Source organism: Carassius gibelio, chromosome B19 (assembly GCF_023724105.1).
Source record: "Carassius gibelio isolate Cgi1373 ecotype wild population from Czech Republic chromosome B19, carGib1.2-hapl.c, whole genome shotgun sequence".
NCBI classification, from domain to species: domain Eukaryota; kingdom Metazoa; phylum Chordata; class Actinopteri; order Cypriniformes; family Cyprinidae; genus Carassius; species Carassius gibelio.
In genome coordinates, this window is record NC_068414.1 from 35,097,817 (window position 1) to 35,117,068 (window position 19,252).

At 34.2% G+C, this 19,252-nt stretch overlaps 2 long non-coding RNA genes across 3 annotated transcripts; one reads left to right on the forward strand and one right to left on the reverse strand.

The window, feature by feature from the left end:
* Positions 1-6,878: 6,878 nt before the first annotated feature.
* Positions 6,879-9,309, forward strand: LOC127978706 (uncharacterized). Of its 2 annotated transcripts, XR_008158610.1 has the most exons (3): positions 6,879-7,131; positions 8,170-8,336; positions 8,866-9,309. It is a non-coding gene; the product is annotated as an uncharacterized LOC127978706 (long non-coding RNA). The 2 variants fall into 2 exon arrangements; XR_008158609.1 differs by having other exon boundaries at positions 8,170-9,309.
* A 2,563-nt stretch (positions 9,310-11,872) lies between these two features.
* Positions 11,873-15,476, reverse strand: LOC127978703 (uncharacterized). Its single transcript, XR_008158603.1, has 5 exons — positions 15,226-15,476; positions 13,906-14,334; positions 13,618-13,723; positions 13,031-13,294; positions 11,873-12,846 (listed from the first exon to the last, which is right to left on the reverse strand). It is a non-coding gene; the product is annotated as an uncharacterized LOC127978703 (long non-coding RNA).
* Between the last annotated feature and the right edge of the window lie 3,776 nt (positions 15,477-19,252).

Genomic DNA, 19,252 nt, shown 5'->3' on the forward strand with positions numbered 1-19,252 from the left:
TACTACAAATTAATCTACAAATAAAAAATTAAAAGTTAAATTAAATTAAAGAATAAATATAAATAAACACATTATACAAAATTAAAATAAAATAAAATTTTAAATAAAGGTAAAACTAAAACTAATTATAAATGCAGAAAATAATAAGGGAAAATTTAATACAAAAATGACTTTAGGAAATTGTATTTGTAGTAACAAGTCTTTATTTGATTATGTATTGGTGTTTTCTGTAGTGTGGATGTGATTGTTGTGATGGTCGTGATGGTCTCTTCAGCACAATTGAAACCCCTGGAGCTACAGGAGTGACGCTTTCAGCCACCCCCCCCCCCCCACACACACACACACCTCGCGCCGCACGACTCATTTGCATGTTATTTGAATTTTATCTTCAGCTCTGTGAAACTGTTAATGCTTGCATTTGCGTATGTGTGTGCGTTTATGTCTACATTTGCCTGCCCCATGTGTGTGTGTGTGTGTGTGTGTGTGCGTGTGTTTGCATGCATGTGAGAGTGTGTGAATTGCAATCTCGTGCAATTGTGCCTGACTGGTTTAGAAGTCGCCGCCGTTGCGAATCACTTCCTCCGCGGCGTCTGGAGGAGGAGAGATGCTGTGATGAATGGAGAAGAGAGAAAGTCTGGCCCAGTTTGAGTCGTGTGTGAGACACAGCTCTCAGGCCTTTATTCTAGGGATGTGCAACAGTGATCGAGTACTCGAGTACTCGACCGCAACAGCGATGATCGATCACGTAAACGATGATCGAAATTATTATTTATTTATTTTTTTGATTGGTTATGGCAGCACGTTGGGCCTGATCTCTGATTGGTTAGCTTCCCACTTGATGCCTCAAAAGACGTTAGAAAACAGATAATCGTGGCCTCAAAAGTCACATAGTGATAGCTTGTTTCCCTTTAAGAAAAACGATGAAAATACAGTTCAGGGTAAGCTGTGCAGCGCCAAGCTGTCACACAAATCTACAACAAATACAATGCGCTATCATCTAAAATGTGTACATAAAATATCTGGCGATAACAGAGCGGCAACTCAGACGAGCATTGAATCACTTGCCGTAAGACCTAAATGCAACACAGGCAGAACCGAGAAGACGACAAAGCTATTCGCTAAAATGGTGGTGAAAGATGTGCTGCCCATTAGTTTCAGGGACAGAGAAGGTTTACTTGTCCAGTGGTGCCTGGCTGTTCCTGCAACATCTGTTCCAGCAGAGCGAATTTATTCCACTAAATGTGAACAGGCTGCGCACTCGGCTCTCATCTGAGCACGTAGACCGACTTATCTTTTTGAATTTTGCATGTTTCACCGGTCGTAAATATAATATCAATTTTCTTAAATAATATTATTATTACAGTTTTGAGTTTTAGCCATAGTTAAATTATCTAGGCTATTTGGTCTCTGTTTTATACCTTATAATAGTTGTTTGGTTAAACTTGGTGAACTTTTTTCTTTATCTTTTAAAAACTACGTTTCACCGCTGGATCAAAATATTCTGCTAAAGTTATACTGGAAGACAATGTTTTGTTAAAATAAATGCCGTTGAATAAACTAGCAAAAAAAAAAAAAGAAAAAGTATCTTTGTGGGTTAATTTTTAAATCACAGACAAATAATGAAATGGTCTTTATAAAATAAAAATGCACTGGATATATTTGTAGCCTAATTACATTAAACATATTCATAGAGATGACGAAATCAAAATTATTTGTTTGTCATAGTTTTTATCTATATTTTAAATCTTATTCAATTATTTAGCAATAATCAGTGATTTCCATGCTGTTAAATAATATTTTGGTTGATCAGAATGTGCAAAGTGAATACAAAATATTAATTAAATATTAGAATACATAAAAAAAAATAATGATAGTGACACTAATTTGAATTTATTGTACTTTCGTGTTTGTAAAGCGCAATCCCAGTTACACTTTCGGTCAAGTTCACATCTGCATCGGCGATTTTTTTTTCAGATAAAAGTTGCAAGAGTTATTCTACATCTGATTAATTAACATGAACAATTATGCTGAAATTCGTTTCATGCTCACATAAGCAATGCGCGATAATGATATTGCTCTTAAATGTTTTATTTTTCTATTATTATTGTTATTATTTTATTATTGATGTTATAATAATGCAGCCGAGCTTTTTTTTCGTCATATTTGTGAGCATAATTCAATTCATATGGCTTCGAAAACGCGCAGGTGGTTCATGGAAAATAAAACTTAACTTAAAAATAAAACTTAATTACACCTATTACACTAAATAACGTAGATGAAAATATAGCACAAATCTGCCATACATTTATATAATGAGAACTTTATAGGAATCTATAGTAAAATCTGTCCTTCTTTCAGCACGCTGTCATGAAAATGCATTAAAGGGAGCTCGCGCGCTCTCTCTCTCTCTCTCTCTCTCTCTCTCTCTCTCGGTCTAACGCATAACTTATCATCCTTTTGTGCTGATACAAGTTGTAATGTTACGTCTGATATGTATCTCAGTTATCTGATTTATCATAGGATGTGTCATAGAATTAGCTTCCATTTATTAGTACACTCTTCACCTCAGGCAGATATTTCTTGCTCCTTTATTAATATCATTGCTTGATCATAATCATAATCTAACCTGTCCTTATCATGTGTTCATGTTTTCATAGACAGATATTCATGTCAGATTTTTATTTTATTTAAAAAAAATTTTTGATTCAGTTTGGACTTGGTTTGCGTTTGTACCTGTCTGTTACTATGATTACCAACATGATTTCTTAGCATGTTCAGCTTTGTCACCTTGTTTGCTTGTCTATTTCAGTCCCTGTATCTTCAATTCAAGCTGTCCAGTCTTGTCAGTGCTTTGCTGAGACCATACCCACGTGTTTGAATTTCTGTGTTTTGTAATAAAGAGTTTCTGGACTGAGTTGTGCTACACTCATAGTTTCAGTACCTTTTCATAGTTTCTTTAACCGTTCTTGGCATATTTATTTTTCAAGCTGCCAACACATCAGTCTCACGGTCAGACAGGCTTCAGTAAGAGAGAACCGTAAATCAACCGGGACAAACATAACGCAAACGCATCTTCAGTAGCTTACACTTTAGTGACCCACACATATACATAACACAGAACAGTACAGCATTACATCAACATACAACTGAGGACATTATTTACTGAGGACAGGAAAATATATTTGCTAGTTTTAGAATATAAATTAAGCTGTGATAACACTCTCTGAAAATGTCTGTTTGCTGTCCCCTTTATTTGCTGTTGAATGTTTAATCTAAGTCTCACCCGCATTGAATGTTTACAGTGTTTTAATAAATCAAAGGCTATTTTGATTAGTGAAAATTCCAGGATTATATGTCTAATAATTCATTTTTACTGGTCATGGGTCTGGGTTTTGAATGTTAGATATGTATTTACTACTATAAGATATTGTAGTTAAAGAGCTGTAAATTAAATAGAGCAATTCAAATGTTACTACACCTGTTCTCCCAGGGTGTCCGATATTTCAGGAGATGCTCAGGAGATGTTCATATGTTCAGATGAAATGCCAAAAGCACCAACATACCTTCCTTGCCAGGGCTATTTATACAGCTATTGCTTAAAATGGGAGCGATCTATCTTGGCTGTAGTTGCGCCACTTGTTTAACAGGTTGAATTTTATTTATCAGTTTCAATCATGTGATGATTAATAATATTTTGTCTTCTCCTGGTTATCATTGAGAAAACTTAATTCTAAAATAAAAGCTTATTCAATATCATAGGTGTACCAAACAATCACTAAACTAAGAAGAATTAAATATCTAATGTTACTGTAATCTATTCATATCATAAACCCGTTTATTTAGGCAAGTACACTCTTAGAAGAAAAGGTTCTATATAGAACCTTAAAAGGTTCTATCAGGCGCTACGTATTTGGAAGCCCTAAAAGGTTCTATTTAGAACCCTTTTTAAGGGTTCAATCAAAAGAACCCTTTAGGGTTCTTTATAACCAGGAAAAAGGTTTTATATGGAACCTTTTAGGGGTTCATTCATGATTATTTCTTTTGTCCTTTCTGGATTAAATATTTCATATAATTGACAAACATCAAGACCCTTTAATGTAAAAATGTAATTCACATAAAAAAGTCACCCATGAATACTGAAAAAAAGCACACCCAAAGTGCATAAAACTAGTCATTTATTTATATTAACAAAAATAATTACTATTACTGAATGAATGCTACTGTAATTTCAAATATTCAAGGCCTTTAAATTTACAAATCAACATTAAAACACCAACCATTTAAAAAATCGCATAAATAATGAAAATAGCGTTTCACCTAAATCTACATATTACAAAATAAGTCCATTATAAAATTACATTAATCTATATTATTATCTATATCTATATATTAATCTAAAAAATGTGGAGAGTTTAAACAGGTATTGCTCAACAAAATTCATCATGTGAGTGATGTGCTTGGGGTATTCCACACTGAATATGAAATAAGTAACAAAGAGGCACTCCATTACCTCCATCACATCCATTTCTGCGCTCACAATGTTGACACCCTCCATATTGATGCTGGCTCTTTTTCATGGAGGGGGTTTGAAGCTTCAAGAAAACCTATAGTCGGAGTTGGCTTTACTGATTCCTGCAAGCTGGAAAAACAGAAATTATTTGTGAAATAACTTACAATCTTGCATACTTTCAATTATTTGAGTCCGTTCGGGAGTTTGGCGCGGGTTCGCGAATCATTTGAGTCATTTTGGGAGTTCGGAGCGGGTTCGCGAATCATTTGAGTCTGTTCGGTTCCTTAATCATTAGAGTCAGTTCGGGGTTCGCGAATCATTTGAGTCAGTTCGGGAGTTCGGAGCGGGTTCGCGAATCATTTGAGTCAGTTCGGGAGTTCAAAGCGGGTTTGCGAATTATTTGAGTCTGTTCGGGGTTCGCGAATCATTTGAGTCAGTTTGGGGATCGTGAATCATTTGTTTCATTTTGGGAGTTCGGAGCGGGTTCGCGAATCATTTGAGTCTGTTCGGTTCCTTAATCATTAGAGTCAGTTTGGGGATCGTGAATCATTTGAATCAGTTTCGGGAGTTCGGAGCGGGATCGGGAGTTTGGGGTTCGTGCATCATAGCTGTATATCATTAGGCATTTTTAACTAATTTAGTAGCTAGTTCTAATTACGTTTTCCACGCGTGTTTAGGTGTGATATGTGAACTGTATTTTTTGTTTTAATGATGTGTCTTTTAACAGTATCAAGTATATTAAAAAACTAAACAAATCGTGCCTAAAAAGTGCCCGCATCTATACTAATGTAAAGTTACATGATGAAGTCATACTAGTGCGCGTGTGTATTTTGAGTGCGTTCTTTCACTGCATTATTAGGTGTATTTAAATGCATTAACGAATGCATGTGAAGGATCACAAAATTCAAGATATGGGGGTTAGAAAATGTATATATTTATATCATATTATGTAGTTAATGAATATCACACAAAGTGCCATTTCAGTTTTTCTCCAAAAATCAACATGATTAAATTGTGATATTATGTTAATACAATCAGAATCAGAATCAGAATCAGAACAATAAATTAATTACAAATACAAAATGTTGCAGAATAATGTAATATATGAATGAAATAGCCTAAAGAACTTTTGTGCCAAAAGGGTTCTTTCTTGTCATTATAGAACCTTTTTAGCATAAAAGGTTCTTTGGAGTTGAGTAAAGAACCGTGTGGAGTGTACCAGATAAGTTCTAGTGAAATATTTTAATATTACTGAATTTGTAGGCTATTTAAATTGGTCACAATTTAACAAAAACATTTTTAGTTATAATTACTAATTATAATACTAAGTTACTAATTATAATGCTTTAATTTTCACGGTTATTCAAACAGTGCGTAAATTTGGGGAAAAGCGGAAAAAGAACATTCAGATTAAAGAACATTATCACTGCCTTAATAACTCCTCTTATAATCAATATTCTGGTCTAATTCCTCAGGTTTGGCTCCAGTATATTGCATAAATTAAAAAAGACCAATAGGGCATATGCCTAACAATAAATAATCAATCACTTGAATCACTAAACAGGGCCGAAGTGGGACTCATTTTTTGAAACATGCCTTCGACCAGCAGACTTCATGACTGACTATATTAAAATAATGTCATTAAACATCAGTAGGCTATATACGTCTGCAGCAGTGCACTGTTCACTACAACCTTGTATTTAATTGTATTTTTCTAGAGCTTTCGTTTTGATGTAAAAAACAAACAAACAAACAAACAAAAAAAAAAACTTCAGAAATGGAAAATAGGTGACAACTGTTTTTTAAAGGAAATAATAAAGGGACACCATAAGGGACGCTCAAAATATTTGTACACAAACACACACACACACACACACAAAATGGCACTTATATTTTTTTTTCACAATTTCATTACAACATTATAGCATATCAATAAATAAAAATGCATATTTTTTCCATTAAATATTTTTCATTTGTACTACAATAATAAGGTCTACGTTTAAGAATACGTGTGAAGTTAATATTTTAAAATGTATATATATATTTCTTTATTTCCCGGCAATAACTTAGAATAGTTAAAGACGTCTTCCCTCAGGTAGATTGAATGTTTTCCAGTTTTGCTGGATGTTGCGCTCATGATGTTTTGCATTCGCCCAAACTGAATTGGCCTTTAAAAACACTTAATAATACCTAATGCAGAAAAGCCGTCGCTTTTTCCGAATTGCTAAGATGACCTATGTTGTTTTGGTCATTCTGAAATATATGAGGAGTCTTTCATCAGTTATTTCTGTATAATTTTAGGCTACATGACTGCGGCAAGTGAAAGAGAATTAGGCTATATATATTTGCCCGACCGGACAATAAACACCCGATTCGAACGTTATCACTCGATTGAATGGGGCGTTATCAGCAGTTATCAGCCCATAGAAATGGGCCAGGAGGGGCCTCCTGCACCTACTAGTAGGCTCAGAAGGCCGTGATCATCCATCCAAATGGTTGATCACCCACAAATATACAAGAGAAGACTCCAGATCCAATCCCAGAATTCCTGCTCACCGGTAATCGGAAGTCTACCGGACGAATGCGGGAACGTTGCGATATTTCCTGCTTAATATTTTCAGGTAAGACTATTAAAATTATAAAACTGAGCATTTAAACTGTAATGGAAAACAATACATACACTCGTATTGCGTGTCATGATTGTTGACATGAGATAACCGTATTGCGATGTATCTGCAAACGTTATCGCTAGATCATATTACGTTATTAGCGTGTTGTTATGTTAACGTTGGATGCTTTATGTGAGCATTAACGTTGCTAATATGAGTTTGTATTTACGTCTGAAGCTAATGGGGGAATTTAGTTTCTAGTTAAACTGTCAAAATGACTTTTTACACTCTTACAGGCTTATTGCATATTGTGTATGCTCGATAACTCCTCACTGAAGCCAGATCATAGGACTAATATAACCCATATTGACTTGAGAGAAATATTAAACACAAGACGTATTTTACGGCTGTTTGGAAACCTTGGGATCTTGACTAGAGTGTAAAATAAAGTTCTGTGGGTTTGGATCTATCTATCTATCTGTCTGTCTGTCTGTCTCTCTCTTTTTCTCTATACTAGCTAGCTAGCTGTGTATATATTTATATAATTTATCTATCTATCTATCTATCTATCTATCTATCTATCTATCTATCTCTCTCTCTATATATATAAATATATATATATATACATACATATATATATATATATATATATATATATATATTTAGCTGTCTGTCTGTGTCTATCTGTCTGTCTCTCTCTTTCTCTCTCACTCTCTCTAAAGCTTGCTAGCTGTGTATATATTTATATAATTTATCTATCTATCTATCTATCTATCTATCTATATATACATGAAGCGTCATGAAACAGATTTTCATGATAGTATTTGGGAAGTACTTCACTCACACAAATTGCATTCATCAGTTTAAGAATGCTGAGTGTATTGAAAAGAATCATCAGGTCATCTACTTTACACGTTATCTTGTTTTTACAGAGTTGTTACAGATAAATGGTTTTCACAACCCAAGTACTGATTGTCGTTGTATGAATTTACTTTAAAAGGAGATGCTGACTAATGCGTTAAGTTTTCTGTGCATCTATTTTTTCTTCAGGCACAATGAATGATATTAAGGGCAGGTGCGCCACATTGGGGGAAGATGCAAAGCAGAAATACATTCAAGAGGCAGCAGCACTGAGGGCATATGGGCAGGCGCAGGACCTAAACCCTGAGATGAGGGATGCCCAAATTACAATGCACTTAAAGAAGCTGAAGTTAGATGTTTGGAAACAGGATTCATTTGCTAAGCATTAGTGGTATTCTTAAAGTATTAGATGGAAGGATGATCAACAGCAATTGTGGTGTGTGCAGAACATTGTGTTAGACAACTGGATTGTTTATCTCTAGTTTTTATCATAATTTCAAATGAGTTCGTTACAAAAAAATATTCCAGCTGATTTTTGTTTACAAGGCTATCAACATCAAATATTCTCACATTGAAGAAATTGTCAAAGACTCATACCACCATATCAAACTTGAAGCAGCTGAAGAAAAAAGTGGTCATGAGATTTGTTAAATTAAAATGTAGTTACCCCTCTGTTTCAGGTTTGATTTACATCCATTTCTGAAACGAAAAACCCAGAGTTTTCCTAAAGATCTGAGATGAATTGATGTACAATACCCACATATTCCTTTGGCAACAGTTAAAAATGAACAAGCTGCCTTTGAGATGTTGCTTTAAATATAGTGATGAGTATGATTTAAACTAACTGGCTTGACTTTCAAAATATTTGTGTTTTTTCTTTGGTAGATGGAGGCAATTTGTGCTGTGTCTGCCGCATCCATTTTTATGATAAGAAGAAGAATGCAAGAAAGAAGTGGCATTCATGGTCTCAGTGCACAGTGTGCCAATCATGGTCACACACAGCATGTGGCTTTAAAAAGAACATGTGCCTTCACTGTCAGGGTCAAGACACCATGCAAACACCCTGAAGATGTATCTTGTTACTTGTTTGGGTTGTTTTTACTGTGTTGACGGCCCCCAACCCATCCATACAAACACACACACACAATACATACATATGCTGCAAATTTATTGTAATGACCACACTTCACACGTAAGAAGAAAATTGTGATCTTTTTGTTATTTTCATTCACCCCATTTTTATTTATTATTGTTGTTTGTTGGCACCATCAATGTGTTCTCCTTTATACAGGACTTATGTGGGGACCAATAAAGTTATATTGTACTGAATTGAGTCTACATGTTTATATATATATATATATATATATATATATATATATATATATATATATATATATATATATATATATATATATATATATATATATATATATATATATATATATATATATATATATATACACCTGTTTCATCATTGGTTCAGTAGGGCTGGGTTTTAGCAAGGACCTCACCTTAATATTCACAACAGTGGGTCAGAGTATGATTTCATGTTATGATTAGATGCTTCACATAACTTTATATTTTTCACAGTTTTGCGGTCACTAGGAGATGCTTGGCAAAAAAATATATTGAAAAGATGGTTACTGGTACTTGTAGAAACTTTGGTATACAGCTGAACACTACAATTTATTTATTTTAAATTTAAATGGTTTCTATGGCATTGCTTACTTCCACTCTGAAGTATTTTCTTCACAATTACTGTTACACTTTTATTTTAATGATAAACATTTAAGAGAAAATGTGAAGGGTATCATTTTATCTGTGTTAAGGATATCAATTGTTTCTCCTTGGATTCAGATAAATAAAGTTTATTGTCAGTTTATGTGAGGGAGGACTGGTGTGTTCCACTTTTGTTTGCAGTTGTCTGCCGTGGGTAGACTACATTTAATTCAAAGTGCTGTCGGTCAATTATATTATATATATATATATATATATATATATATATATATATATATATATATATATAATTAATTATACATTTTAAATCTGATTAGTTTATCTGGATTGCAAATTAGGGTTGTAAAATTATATATTTACTGAACATATAAAATATCTAGTATAGCCAAACTATTAATTACATTGCATCTAGATGAATGCAAAGAAATTAATTGACATGCTTTCAAACATGCTTTTTAAATGACACATGAGTTTTGGTAACATGGACTGAGAAAACATTTAGCCATCTTCTGCTCAGAAACCTTGTAAAAACTTTAACTTTTACCAGCCATTACCAGCATTCTTCAAATTATCTTTTTTTATGTTCAACATAAGAAAGCAACTCATACAGGTTTGGAATGACATGAGGGTGAGTAAATGATGACAGAATTTTCATTTTTGGGGGAACCATCCCATAATTAGATTTGCCACATGGGAACCAAACAGAAATGCAAAATGAGTCTCTCTGTGTGTGTGTGTGTGTGTGTGCGGACAGGGTATTTGTCATGTTGTGGGTTCATAAATCTGTTTACAAAGTCAGAAACAAACAAACAAGCAAATAGCTTCTTTTTATATAGGCTATGGCTATTGAGCCTTCAAATAGCTCTCTGAAACTACACCCGAGATGGCTTGTGCATGTGAAATGAGAAAATTAAAACTTTGTCGTAGAGCTAAACCATATACATTGTTAGAAAGGTCTTGACCCAGAGAGTAACATATGTAAGTATGAAGATTCTACATGGCTCCTGTTTTGAAATACTGACCTTTGAAACATCACCTTGGTGCATATTTGAAGGCTTATAATAAAGCAATAAAAAGGGCTACACACATGGGACTAACTGTTATAGAGAGCTCTTGTCCTCATTTATGATGTAAATATAGTCAACAGCTCTGTATATTGTCAAATCGGGTTAAAAGTAATTTGAACCCATTTAAAATTTAGACATTTAAAATCTGTTTACATAGATATGTTTACAATCCGCCTAAACTCCACACTGTACTCTCAACTCACTATTTGCAATATCCAATTCTAAGAAATACACGATTTTTTTTAAAACTACAATTCCCTATAGCTACTCAGTGCAGCTTGATACAAATCAAGCACTGCAGTTGTAGTATCTGGTTTGCGAATTAGGGTTGGAAATTAGGGTTGTAAAAAGATATATCTACTGAATATATCAAATATCTAGTACAACCAATCTATTAATTACGCTGCATCTAGATGATTTACGTTAAGAAAATCTAAATATATTTGTTTATTTAAGACTTTTTAGCCGAAATGTAGAACGCGCAAACCCCGCCCACAACACAATGCACTTCCGTAACCTTCTGCTACCAAAAATGTATTTCTCTGAATCGAAGGAGAAATGTGCAAAAGTTATATTAACATATCTTATTGTTGAGTTATCTGTTTGTTGTTGTTTTTTTCGTGGACAAATGTTGAATTCATCATTTTAAAAAAAGTGTCTTGTGAATAAAATTTGGACGGAAGTACGTTATGCAAGCCACGTGGTTTCAGCGATAGCAGCGTAACCACCATGGCAACGAACAACGAACAAACTAAATGTAATATACATTCAATGAAAGAAGAAAGTGAAAATAAAACGAAAACAGCCAATGGGAAGAAGAGAAAAAATGTGTTAAATTACATAGGCTTGGATCTGGAGAATTTCAAGCCAATAACAGTTATGTAGGAACATACTGAATGTGGCACACTGTCACATACGGATTATGACTGTAAATTCATTGTATGTTATTTATTAAGTAAATTACTTTTCATTGACTTTAAATGTGCTGTGAATAAGTGCAGAGCACCATGGCTGAAAACATGGCTGTAACTCGTAGAGTCAATACACCTCTATGTTCCCTTTTATTTTATGTTTTTACAAACTCATAGTTGCTTCAGAGGATTCAAGATCCAATAATTTATTTTCATTTCAACTCAGTCGAAGGGGATTTTGATGGTGAGCTCACAAAAAACAAAACACCTCCCACACATTTGTACATTACAGTAAATAACATATTACATTATGGTAAACACATTTTTTTTTTTTTTTAGATTAGATTAGATTCAACTTTATTGTCATTATGCAGAGTACAAGTACAGAGCTAATGAAATGCAGTTAGCATCTAACCAGAAGTGCAAGAATATAGTGTTTTATATACATAAAAGTGCAGAGTAAGTAAAGCTATGATATACAGAAAGTACAGTGTAGTTGCTATATACAATATTGATCAGAGTATATACAGAATATAAATATGAATGCAATGTAGGGATTGTATGTACATTATGAACAGAGCAATGAAGGATTATATAAACATTATGAAGAGCAGGAACGTGAGAACAGTGGTAATAAATGCAGTTGGATGAGTGTGCAAAAATATTGTTGAACAATGTATTCTATGCAAAATAACAGTAGTGCAATATTTTTTATATAAATATTTTACTGTGCTTGTACAGTAACAATTATAGACAGTTTATTTTTTCATTTTGTACTCATACAGACAGACTAGTGGGGATATGTATGCTTAAATACAGTGCCTAAGCTTTAAAATAGATCAGACCTAGTAAAACAACATGTCTGCACAAGTAACGCAGTAAAGTAATTATATTATATTATATTATAATACCTTGAATGAGAGCAGCTTACTGCAGTCCTAAATATTTAAGGAAAACATAGATTTATGAGAGGAGTAGTGATCTTTTTTCACAAGTTTTCACCTCGAGGCTTTGAGCTGTCAAGATGTGATAGCAGGTATTCCTCTAAGCATGCGGGTTCCGTGTAATGGATCAACCGCACTTGTCCCAGAGCTTTGATTCCTCACAAGGCCAAAGTTGGCATCCAATGTGACAATCATATCTCCATCCGCCTGGAAAACAAACACTTACAGTAACACTGGTTTTGTACCCGCACCAGGTTTATACATTTATACTATTACTATTCTATTACAATACTACATACACAAATTAACTTTTAAGTTTGATATTAATTCAGATTTTATTTCTATGCCATTAATTTAATCAAACAAGAACCACGCTGGAATTATAACCAACCTTTGGACATGCTGGGCATATGGTGCCATCATTTAATTGTGGGCAAATATCAACCAAACTTCTTTGTCGGAAGTGGTGATGCCTAAAATGGGATATGGGGTGTTGCGAAAAACCCTCAACAGAAACCTGACACTCCAGTGACAGAGAAACAGAAAGCTCTAGCAGAGGGATGGAGAAGGCTGTCTAATCAGAGCCCATATCTTAGCAGAGTACAGGTTTCTGGTTCACACGCACACATGTTGACTGTAACGGTGCAGAGCCGTCCTGCCAAATATAAAGAGGAAAATAACATAAAAACATAACCTAGTAGTACTATAGAGACTACCATATCAGTATAAATTAAATTAAATGTATGCATTTAGCAGACGCTTTTATCCAAAGCGACTTACAGTGGATTCAGGCTATACATTTTTACCTATCATGATAGTATATAAACTATAACTATCATGACTTTTTTTTTTTATTGCATCACAAATTTGATTAATTCCTTAAAGGAAATCATAACTCCACATGTAATATGATTGAATTCCTTAACCTGTCAATAAAATTAAATACATTAAGATTTTGTATCAGGTAAAATGACAAACCTGTGCTGACAATGACCTTCATGTCCTTTGTGTACACAGCATGGGTGCCATGGGCTTCAGGTAAATATAAGAATAACCCCAGGGAGGATGGCTCATAGTAAACACTCTGTAAGAAAGATGGATAGCTCTAATGTTTTTAATACAACAAACTTGTGACACTAACAGTTGATACTGCATAGTGCTAAAACAATTCGAAGTATCGAATGAATCTGTTGACATTACTGTGAGTTTGCTGTCTGTATGCAAGTATAGCAATAGCAATGTAAGACTGTATGCTATTGTTCTTACAGTCCACTTTTCAGGAAGATGCAGTGAATTTCTGTGAATCCTCTTCAGGCAAACCTCACAGAACACTGCAGTGGAGCTGCACTCAATGCACTTATAATCAGCATGTTCTCGGCAGACAGCACACTGGGTAGTGATCGGTGCTGAACATTCAAACGACACCTTAAGCATCTCATCCTAGACTGCATCCCAGGCATGAAGCTCTCTCTTCTTTGCCTTACTGTATGCACTCTCAGAACAGCTTGTGTCGCATCATCAGGTTCAGCAGGTTGAGATGTAATAGAAGGGTCTGAAGGGTGGGTCTGATTGTAGCTGGGCTGGGGAAGACCTTGACTGAGGTAAGAAAACTTGCAGGGCCCACCATAGACCTCCTCACCAACTTAATTTTAACGTTCCTGAAACGTGTGCTCATCTTAAGTGCTTTTCCCATATCTGAAATCAAAATATTTGACAATTATTACATAAAGCAAAGTGCAACCCTTACCGTACTTCTTATCACAGCCTAAAAGACAGAAACACGAGTGAAAATGGGATGCAGTCAGATGAGGGATATTTGGTGTGATAGTTAGATAGATCCAGCTAGCTAGATAACTTGATATATAGATTGCAAGATAGATAGATAGATAGATAGATAGATAGATAGATAGATAGATAGATAGACATCGAGCTAGATCTATATCTAAAGATAGATTATATAAATAGATACACAGCTAGCTAGCTATATATATAAAATGCTCAAAAAAATAAAGGGAACACTTGTGGGTTATATTGTGTTGTTAAGTATTCCCTTTATATTTTTGAGAAGGTATATAGATAGAAAGACAGATCCAAAGCTTCCTGATATAGGATCAAATCCAGCCAAGCTTTGTTCAAACCCACAGAACTTTATTTTACACTCTAGTCAAGATCCCAAGGTTTCCAAACAGCCTTAAAATACGTCTTGTGTTTAATATTTCTCTCAAGTCGATATGGGTTACATTAGTCCAATGATCCGGCTTCAGTGAGGCGTTATCGAGCATACACAATATGCAATAAGCCTGTAAGAGTGTAAAAAGTTTTTAAATGTTTACAGTTTAACTTTGCGTTTAACTAGAAACTAAATTCTCCCATTAGCTTCAGAAGTAAATACAGCAACGTTAATGCTCACATAAAGCATGCAACGTTAACGTAACGACAGGCTAATAACGTAATATGGCCTAACGTTAGCGATAACGTTTCGCTATAAGGTTATCTCATGTCAACAATCATGACACGCAATACGAGTGTATGTATTGTTTTCCATTACAGTTTAAATGCTCAGTTTTATAATTTTAATAGTCTTACCTGAAAATATTAAGCAGGAAATATCGCAACGTTCCCGCATTCGTCCGGTAGACTTCCGATTACCGGTGAGCAGGAATTCTGGGATTGGATCTGGAGTCTTCTCTTGTATATTTGTGGGTGATCAACCATTTGGATGGATGATCACGGCCTTCTGAGCCTACTAGTAGGTGCAGGAGGCCCCTCCTGGCCCATTTCTATGGGCTGATAACTGCTGATAACGCCCCATTCAATCGAGTGATAACGTTCGAATCGGGTGCAATAAACTGGATCAAAATGTTAATAACAAACAATAACTAGGGCAGCACCCAAACTTTGGCGAGAATGACTCTGATTTTATTACTTTCAGTGTAAATGGTGACTAATAACGGATAATGTATTGACAGTATCAAGGTGACGTCAGTTGAGGCTCGTGATCCGGTTTGACTCACGGAGGAATCAACACTATCAGCGCAACAACACACACAAAGAAACACACATAAACAAAACACACCGCGGTAGAAAAAAAATATAAATATAAAAATATTATGTTTTGATGACATTTGCTACGCGGAGCCAGTGACATAGCCGTCATTTCAGAAGTGAGGGTGGCAGGAATGAGATACCTGCATTATTTGATCCAAAGTACAGCATAAACAGTAATGTTGTGAAATTGTTTTACTATTAACTGCTTTCTATTTGAATGTCTTTTAAAGTGTAATTTATTTCTGTGATCAAAGCTGAATTTTTAGCATCATTATACTGCAGTCTTCAGTGTCACATGATCCTTCAGAAATTATTCTAATATGATGATTTACTGCTCAAGAAACCTTTTAAAATTATTATTATCAATATTTAAAACAGTTGAGTACATTTTTCAGGATTCTCTGATGAACAGAAAGATCCAAAGATCAGAATTTATTTGAAATTAAAAGCTTTTATAACATTATATACTATACCATTCAAAAGCTTTAATTTTATTTTTTCGAAAAAGAGATTTTTACTTTTATTTAGAAAGGATGCTTTAAATTGATCAAAAGTGATGATAAAGACATTTATAATGTTACAAAATATTTAGATTTCAGATAAATGCTGTTCTTCTGAACTTTCTATTTATCACAGAAACCTAACATAACACAGAAACATAAAATATGTTTTCAACACCATCATAATAAATGTTTTTTGAGCAGAAAATCAGAATATCAGAATGATCTCGAAGGACTGTGTGACGGAGTAATGACAATAAATCACAATAAATTATATTTTAAAATATGTATCAAATAGAAAACCGTTAATTTAAATGGCCTTGTGAAAATATTTCAAAATGTTACATTTTTGCTGTACTTTGGATCAAATAAATGCAGGCTTGGTGGATAGAACAGACTTCTTTAAAAAAACTAAAAATCTTACTGTTTTAAAAGTGGCAGTGGATATTTTAGGCAACTTTCATTTTTCTCTAACTTCTAGCTTTTAATTGGCTTAGAAATCTATGACTGCTGGACAATAACCAATAATAGGCTAATGATTTGTTTATATACTACAAAAACTTTTTTCTACAATAACATAAAGCAGAATATTTTCTGTACTATAATAAATGCTTGGCCTGTGTCAATTAGCACTGCATTGTTCATATACCATAGGCTACTTTATTTATTAGGCTACCTGGATATGACTTGAAAAACAAATAAACCATATCTTGTCACAATCAAATGTTTTCCTGTTTCCAAACCCAAACGTTTCTGGTGTCTGTGAAAATACAGCGATAGCCGGACGCTGTTGCCCATATTAGGAAATTCCTGGTTACGACTTTCAGCGTGAAAGCACCCTCCGAAAAAAACATCAGGTCATGCGCAGACTATCATGTATCTTTGAATTTAAATCTATATTTATTCATACCAGCTCTTGAAAACACACTTGCCCGAAAAAGTGTGGGGGACGAATATACCTGATATTAAAAGTGGGAGGACACGTCCCCCATGTAATCTACGCCCCTATATATATATATATATATATATATATATATATATATATATATATATATATATATATATATATATATATATATATATATATACATATATGTATATATATATATAGATCACACACAATCACACTTAGTCAAGACTCATTTATTTCTTAATATTGCACATTTAACACATTGTTTAATTAGGCTTTTATAGTATACATCTGTCCAGCGTCTGAACAGATTTTTATAAAGGCTATAGTCTTCACAAACTTACAAAGTTAAAACTGGCCTTCAAATACTAAACGACTGAGGATCACACAGACTTTAAAGTTGTCCCAGTCACAACAAACTCACATAAAACGTGAAAACAATGTGTGTTCTAAAATCAGCTGAAATATTAAACATTTCTGATACCCTCCGACTGCATAGAATCAGAGTCTGAAGCAAAGTCTGTGACCATCATGCACTACATGACTCTATTTGAAATCTCAAATCTGCAAACTGGATCAGACTTTAGGTATCGCTGACTTCTCCAGACTTTAGATTGGGACACAAATCTGAAAAAACTTGTCTACTGACTGGATTTAAAAACATTCCAACTTTAATTCAGACTTTATTCATGACCACTGAAAGTTAAAACAAAATCACAGTATAACTTACAGTAGATAATGTATTACAGTATACAGTAAATGGAGAAGACTATCAGTTATAAAAATAGTATCTTATCTAAGAGCAATAAGTATTAGAAAACACAAATTCTTGATTAGCTTTTCAGTAATGATCTAAATAAAAATAAACAATGGAAACAAGTAGAGAACTGAGTTTGATGTAGCACATATCATGTAATCTTGACCTTATTAATTGTTTCAAGAATCTCTCAATTCAGCCTGATCTCACAATCAAAACATACATATTTAGACCTAAATTAAAACTGTCCAATACGTATGTGCCTTTACGTATTTACATTGTCGTTTACGTATTATCTGGACGTAATTACAGGTTCGATACGTATCTAAACCTGAACCTAAACCTACCCATTTTATACATAATGTTAAAAGAAGAAAACATAATGGACAGAAATTTGTAGGAAAATGACAATTTTAGTAAAAAATAACATTAAAACGTTATTTTGAGCCACTAACGTTAATCTTACACCTATCCATAACCATTTCTTAAAACTACATAACGTTATTGTTATAAATAAACGAATAACAGACAAACAAACATAAAGTTAATCATTTATTTTTTCGAAAATATAAAAAAGTGGTACCAAAAGAAGTTCAAATGATAATCAGTTCCAGTCACAGTACTCTCTGGAGGTAATAGTTTTTATAGTGTACAGAGCAGAATTTAATTTAATAATCCGTGAAATTATGAATCTGTCTTCTCTCCGTGAAGGCGCACTGGGGCAGTACTGAATCCATAGACCGTAAAAGAAACGGACACAGCGACCCCATTGGAACTCAACTGAGACAAGTGAAGCCCATTTTTAGCGTTTTTTAGCATTTCCGTTTCTGACGCGCAGACTCAAACGAAGCTTGACGACGTCAGCAACCTGTCTGCCAGATGTAAATCTTCTAGTAGCTGTGCGTGCAAACTGCCATCGTTAATCTTGCAGAGACGGCGAGCTTGAGCGGGGAGTTCTTTGGCGTGAGTGAGCAGGAGTAAGTATTCTGATTAATTATTTTGTATGGTATTTTAAAATGTAACGCCAGTACGCCATATTAAGTTAATTGCCTGCGAGCTTCTCCACCTGTCTGTACGGTAATGCGACAGAGAGCCGAGTGGTTATGACAATCGTTAGCCTATTTTAAAAAAAACTGTTTATACGGGGCCATAATGTAACATAGAAGGTAATGGATCCCTTTATACATTGTCGTGTATCTTTAGAAATAAATAATGGACAAACAGAGTCTTTAAACGCCCCAGATGTAAAGTTATTCGCTGTCAAAGTGACGCCAAAATGAATGGGAGTCAATGGGAATGCTAACGCAAGTGAAGTTTTGCTACAAGATGGCGGCACCCGGCCGACTTCAACTTGCGGTCGACTTCCTTGCCGCCTGACTGAATCTGATTTCAAATGTC